We start from the raw sequence: 7,494 nt of genomic DNA, 5'->3' as shown, positions 1-7,494 counted from the left end.
ACTTGTTTACGGAGTGTGAATGTATTGTCGATGGTTCAGTCAAATGTAATTGTCTCGTAGAATGCAAACGTTGTTTGAGATATGCTAACTTTCTCTACTTTGTCCTATGAAACCTTTGTAAGAATCCCAGCCTGAGCTTTGTCCTTTGAGAAGCAAGAATTCTGGGGATTGTAACCAATAAAAAGTTAATACAGACAACCAAACTTAAACACTTTGATAGCGAACAAAACAGCACCAACAACTGTCAGCAGCTTTGTCCTAATGCCTACACTATATTCACCTTTTTACTTCTATTTTTATTTCTTTTTTGATTATCATTTTTATGGGAGTATAATTGCTTTACAATGTTGTGTTAGTTTCTGCTGTACAATGAAGTGAATCAGCTGTGTGGATACCTATGTCCCCACCCTCTTAGACCTCCCTCCCCACCCCAATCCCACCCATCTAGGTCATCACAGAGCACCGAGCTGAGCTCCCTGTGCTATACAGCAGGTTTTTAAACACTGTTATCACCCTCCTGTCATCACTAGGAAAGTTGAGCAGATCATTTTTTGGCCAACTGCCAGGTATACAGGATACAAGCTTCTAGTCATGCTGCCTGTTGGGTTGGATTCATGCTGTTTTATCTTCCTTTATTCCTGTTTAAGCCAGAAAAAAAAGGGGTAGGGATATTCAAACATTTTTATTTTCCCGGTAATCCTTTATGCCTCAGTTTCATGTTGCAATTTTCATAGACCTAAACTTGGACAGGCCATAGTTATATAATTAATCACATTTAGATCCAGTTGTGCTTACTGATTGATCCAAATTGGCTAGTGTGACCCCTGGTGGCGGTCAGGGTATATCAACAGCCCTGGCCCTAAAAAATCAGAGGGAATGCTAAGAGAACAGAACTTGAATACTAACTGTGCCTTTTGCTAGAACTCTTGGACCCTGAGCAAGTCATTCTCTCTGAAAAAGGATAATATCACCTCCCCAGTAGGGCTTGCCTAAGGACTAAATAAGAGGCATAGATAAGAGTAATGCCTGGCTCCTAGTAAGTAGTTGCCTAGTTAACTGCAGTCTTTACCACTAACATGGTTTATCAGCACCTGAAGTCACCTTACTTTGCACGCAGATACCTGGGAACGTGGTTCTGGGCACAGAAGGAGAAAAGTCACCACCCTTCCCTTTCTCCTTGGACACCCTTCCCTAAGTCCCTCGTCCCCACTCCTTTCTCCTCATTCAAGACTCCTTGCTGCCCCCAGACTATCTCAGGCAGAAAAAAAAAAGGGACATTCTCCTCTTCCCATTAGTCAGGTTTTGCCCTTTTGGGGTTGCCATATCATTTTGTTGTTATTTCTCTTAAAAATACTTGAAATAAAGTACATTAAAATACAGCGTGACTGTACAGTAAAATCGTTGTGCACAAAAATTCTCTTACGCATATTTCTTATTCCTCCTCTTCTTTATGATAGGTTCTAGTCACAGTTAGAACTGAATTAAGAAGCAGTGAAGGTCCTGGGGGCTTCCTGAGGGCAGGCACCCCCTCACTGCTTATGCCTCGTAGACAACAACTTGCTATTACTCTGTTTTCAAAGCTTGAGTGTCCAGTGTTTGCCTCTAAGGGATTCAAACGTGTTCAGATCTCTGCTCCACACGGAAATCATTTGTGCTACACCAGGTTACATCGGGCTGTCCAAGGCCACGTACAGGTAAGGCTCTCTAAAAGCACGAAGCAGAGGTAAGCATAGAAGTATGCAGCTGCCCACTTCATCTCATTACCCTTTTTTTCTGCCCAGTCAAGCGTTCCTCTGCTCCCTCTGGCCCTCCTGTACTCTCATCTACCATACTATCCAGTCATTTGTCTTTCAGCTTGGATGAGTTTACTACTTTGCTACTGCTCCCAAACCAGTCTTCATTTTCAGCCTTCAGTATAACTGAAGAATCAAAATATGTTATTGTCGCTCATCAGGTAAATGTTGTGCATCTACATGAGAGGGAAAGTCATAAGTAGAGAGAGTACATCCATGTGTGCACTAAAAATCATAACATGAGGGCAGTTCCAATTTCTCCTTCAGTATGGGTTTTGAAAATGGCTCAAGCAGAAAAGGCATAATTAGATCATGGAAAATACAGAGATGATGGCCCTAAATAGGCTTAAGTTCAAATACGGGCTTTCTGAAAAAGCTCCAATTCAAATTCAATGAACTAATGCTTTAAAAGCATTTAAATACAACCCCTGGCACATAGTAGGTGGTCATTAAATAATAACTATAATTATCTTCAAAGAAGTGACCATTTTAATCACTTCTTTTAAATTTTTTAAAATTAAGACTGGGAGCTGTAAATTCTTAAATAATAATGGTTTCAAATAGTAATCTTTCCCAGGTTCTTTAGAACGTGCACTGCACCCCAAAAAAATCTGGGAGGCTTTTTGTTTTGTTTTGCTTTTGTGTATTAGGTTAGTGCGTGGGAGGTCTAAAAGCAACTAGAATTGTAATTTTCTAGAGAAAAAAAATTCCAGCTGTGGATACTTTTTAAAGTGCTGCTCTCAGATTTAAAAGAATTCATTTTTTAAAAATATATATAACCCATTAATGGCTATTCCAATTATATTCATGTTGCTGTCACCTAGTGGAGAGTTTGTGGTTGGAAGACAGAAGGGTGTGTGGCTGCTCTATTTATCCGGAGAGCACTCCTGCCATCTGGTGGTTTTGTTTACTGTGCCAGCCCTTAACCCATGAAAAAGCCTTTTACCAAAGGGACACTTTACAGGTGGAGGCCTAATTCTGCCTCTGTGGTTAGAATCAGTGTGATCAGATGGCCAAAAGCTCCTGTCTTCCCTCTTGCAACCACCAATTTTGATACCATCTCATCTTGCAAGAAAAGAGATATGACTGACCTGGAGTCATCCTGACATTTGAAGGCAGAAGGGTGATCTCAGAGATCACCCCGTTCCCAACCTCCTCAAATTGCTTAAGATGTTAGGAATATTAAATAATTTACGGCTTATTTCAGATATAGTATGGCCTGAATTTCTGAATTTTTAGCTTTCCATATTGAGAGTGTCTTTATTTTTTAATTCCTCTTTTTCCTATACCTATTGTTTATTATCAGTTTTTAAATTCTCCTCTCATATAATTGAAAAGGTAATTTTATCATCTATGAGAAATAATTTTTAAAACTGTAATTAGATAGGGCTGTTAAATCTCAACCCCTCTGGATTTCTACTTACACAGTCACAGAGTCTGATGGACTGTGCTTTTTAGAGGAAAGATAACTTTTTTGGTTCCTTCCAAATAATCACTTAGTCCAGGCTCTTGCCCAACTTGAGATGAGAATATTCAACCAAAGTGAGCAACTTCAGAGACTGAACACAGCTTTCTGCCAGAGCAGTTGTTCTGCTCTCATTTTATGGACCCAGTGACTCATGTACCTGATCAAATTTCGCTCTGTGCAGACTGCTGGAAAAATTCAGGACCAAATTGGGGCCCTCTCTTCTTAAAAAGTATGAGGACTTCCTCGTGTGTTTTTCCTGTCCTGTCCTCATTCATGGCTCCATTTCATTGTCCATCCGTTGCCTCATCTTTCTCACTGCCTCAAATATATGGTATATCACAGTGCTCTATTTTGTAAATGCCTTAAACCTATTGAAAAGATGCAAAGCATATCGAGATGAGTACATAAAGAATTGTGTGTGTGTATTCTATATGTGTCCTATGTAAATCAAAACTAAATACAAAAGACTATCTCAAAAGAAGATTTTGAAATTAAAAATATCATCTTTTAAAGAAGGAAACTAGTTTTTTTAGTATAAAGTGTTTCCTGACTAGGTTTCTTTGGCCAGAAGAAATGAGATTCAAGACTCACAGTTTTACTTATTCTGTACTGCTGTTTTCAAGTGCCTGACAAAAAGAAGAAAGTAAGAATTCTTCTTATGCCCATTAAGCCTGTTAGTTTTTCCCAATTAAGAAATGTGTTAAAATCTCTCATATTTGAATTAGCTTCAAGGTTGGTGAAACACTGTGTAGATAATTACCTGAATAATAAAACAATGGCTAGGCTACATTCAAAACTTTATCAGTCAGTATAAATGAAATACCAGTTAACTAAAAGCTTCTTTCTAAAATTATATTATTTTAAAGGCCAGGAGGAGACCTTCAAGATGGCAGAGAAGTAAGATGTGGAGATCACCTTCCTCCCCACAAATACATCAGAAATACATCTACATGGGGAACAACCCCTACAGAACACCTACTGAACGCTGGCAGAAGAACTCACACTTCCCAAAAGGCAAGAAAGTCCCCATGTACCTGGGTAGGGCAAAAGAAAAAAGAATAAACAGACAAAAGGATAGGGACAGGACCTGCACCAGTGGGAGGGAGCTGTGAAGGAGGAAAGGTTTCCACACACTAGGAAGCCCCTTCACTGGCGGAGACGGGGTAGAGTAGGTGGAGGGTAAGCTTCTGAGCCACAGAGGAGAGTAAAGCAACAGGGGTGCAGAGGGCAAAATGGAGAGATTCCCGCACAGAGGATCAGTGCCGACCAGCACTCACCAGCCCGAGAGGCTTGTCTGCTCACCCACCGGGGTGGGCGGGGGCTGGGAGCTGAGGCTTGGGCTTCGGAGGTCGGATCCCAGGGAGAGGCGTGAACACAGCCTGAAGAGGGTTAGTGCGCCACAGCTAGTCGGGAGGGAGTCCGAGAAAAAGTCTGGACCTGCCTAAGAGGCAAGAGACCATTATTTCGAGGTGCGTGAGGAGAGGGGATTCAGAGCACCACCTAAACAAGCTCCAGAGATGGGCGCGAGCTGCGGGTATCAGCGCTGACACCGGAGACAGGTAGGAGATGCTAAGGCTGCTACAGCCGCCAAGAAGCCTGTGTGCAAGCACAGGTCACTATCCACACCTCCCCTCACAGGAGCCTGTGCAGCCCGCCACTGCCAAGGTCCTGAGATCCAGGGACAACTTCCCGGGGAGAACACACGGCACCTCAGATTGTTGCAACATCACGCTGGCCTCTGCCGCCACGGGCTCGCCCCGCATTCTGTACTCCTCCCTCTCCTCTGGCCTGAGTGAGCCAGAGCCCCCACATTAGCTGCTCCTTTAACCCCGTCCTGTCTGAGCGAAGAACAGACGCCCTCAGGCGACCTACACGCAGAGGCGTGTCCAAATCCAAAGCTGAACCCTGGGAGCTGTGCAAACGAAGAGAAAGGGAAATCTCTCCCAGCAGCCTCAGGAGCAGAGGATTAAATCTCTACAATCAACCTGATGTACCCTGCATCTGTGGAATAACTGAATAGACAATGAATCATCCCAAAATTGAGGCTGTGGACTTTGGGAGCAACTGTAGACTTGGGGTTTGCTTTCTGCATCTAATTTGTTCCTGGTTTTATGTTCATCATAGTTTAGTATTTAGAGTTTATTATCATTGGCAGATTTGTTTATTGATTTGGTTGCTCTCTTCCTTTTTATATATATATTTTTTCCTTTTTCTCTTTTTGTGAGTGTGTATGTGTATGCTTCTTTGTGTGATTTTGTCTGTATAGCTTTCATTTTACCATTTGTCCTAGGGATCTGTCTGACCTATTTCTTTTCTTTTCTTTTTTTTTTTTTACTATAGTTTTTAACACTTGTTATCATTGGTGGATTTGGTTTGGTTGCTCTGTTCTTTCTTCCTATTTTTTTTCTTTTTTTATTACTTTTAATTTTTTTTAATTTTTAATTTTTTTTATTTTAATAACTTTATTGTATTATTTTATTTTTTTCTTTCTTTCTCTCTTTTTGTCTCCCTTTTCTTCTGAGCCATGTGGCTGACAGGGTCTTGGTGCTCCAACCCAGTGTTAGGGCTGTACCTCAGGTGGCAGAGCCAAGTTCAGGACATTGGTCCACCAGAGACCTCCCAGGTCCACGTAACATCAAACGGCGAAAGCTCTCCCAGGGATCTCAGTCTCAACACTAAGACCCAGATCCACTCAATGACCAGCAAGCTACAATGCTTGACACCCTATGCCAAACAGCTAGCAAGACAGGAACACAACCCCACCCATTAGGAGAGAGGCTGCCTAAAATCATAATAAGGTCACAGAAACCCCAAAACACACCACCGGATGCAGTCCTGCCCACAAGAAAGACAGGATCCAGCCTCATCCATCAGAACACAGGCACCAGTCCCCTCCACCAGGAAGCCTACACAACCCACTGAACCAAACTTAGCCACTGGGGGCAGACACCAAAAACAACGGGAACTACGAACCTGCAGTCTGCGAAAAGGAGACCCCAAACACAGTAGGTTAAGCAAAATGAGAAGACAGAGAAACACACAGCAGAAGGAGCAAGGTAAAAACCCACCAGACCAAACATATGAAGAGGAAATAGGCAGTCTACCTGAAAAAGAATTCAGAATAATGATAGTACAGATGATCCAAAATCTTGGAAAGAGAATGGAGAAAATATAAGAGACGTTTAACAAGGACCTAGAAGAACTAAAGAGCAAACACACAATAATGAACAACACAATAAATGAAATTAAAAATTCTCTAGAAGGAATCAATAGCAGAATAACTGAGGAAGAAAAATGAATGTGACCTGGAATATAAAATAGTGGAAATAACTACCACAGAGCACAATAAAGAAAAAAGAATGAAAAGAATTGAGGACAAGCTCAGAGACTCCTGGGACAACATTAAACATACCAACATTCAAATTATAGGGGTCCCAGAAGAAGAAGAGAGAAAGAAAGGGACTGAGAAAATATTTGAAGAGATTATAGTTGAAAACTTCCCTAATATGGGAAAGGAAATAGTCAATCAAGTCGAGGAAGTGCAGAGAGTCCCATAGAGGATAAATCCAAGGAGAAACATGCCAAGACACATATTAATCAAACAATCAAAAATTACATACAAAGAAAAAATATTAAAAGCAGAAAAGGAAAAACAACAAATAACAAACAAGGGAATCCCCATAAGGTTAACAGCTGCTCTTTCAGCAGAAACTCTGCAAGCCAAGAGGGAGTGGCAGGACATATTTAAAGTGATGAAAGGGAAAAACCTACAACCAAGATTACCCTACCCTGCAAGGATCTCATTCAGATTCGACGGAGAAATTAAAACCTTTACCTTCAAGCGAAAGCTAAGAGAACTCAACACCACCAAACCAGTTTTACACAAATGCTAAAGGAACTTCTCTAGGCAGGAAACACAAGAGAAGGAATAGACCTACAATAACAAACCTAAAATAATTAAGAAAATGGTAATAGGAACATACATATCGATAATTACTTTAAATGTAAATGCATTAAATGCTCCACCAGAAGACATAGCCTGGCTGAATGGATACAAAAACAAAGCCCATATATATGCTGTCTACAAGAGACCCACTTCAGACTGAGGGACACATACAGAGAGAAAGTGAGGGGATGGAAAAAGTTATTCCATGCAACGGGAAATAAAAAGAAAGCTGGAGTAGCAATACTCTGACAAAATAGACTTTAAAATAAAGACTATTGCAACAGACA

This window comes from Aethalodelphis obliquidens, unplaced genomic scaffold (genome assembly GCF_003676395.1).
Source record: "Aethalodelphis obliquidens isolate GAN/ISIS:26980383/991018 unplaced genomic scaffold, ASM367639v1 scaffold4, whole genome shotgun sequence".
NCBI classification, from domain to species: Eukaryota; Metazoa; Chordata; class Mammalia; order Artiodactyla; family Delphinidae; genus Aethalodelphis; species Aethalodelphis obliquidens.
This window is presented reverse-complemented; position numbering follows the sequence as displayed.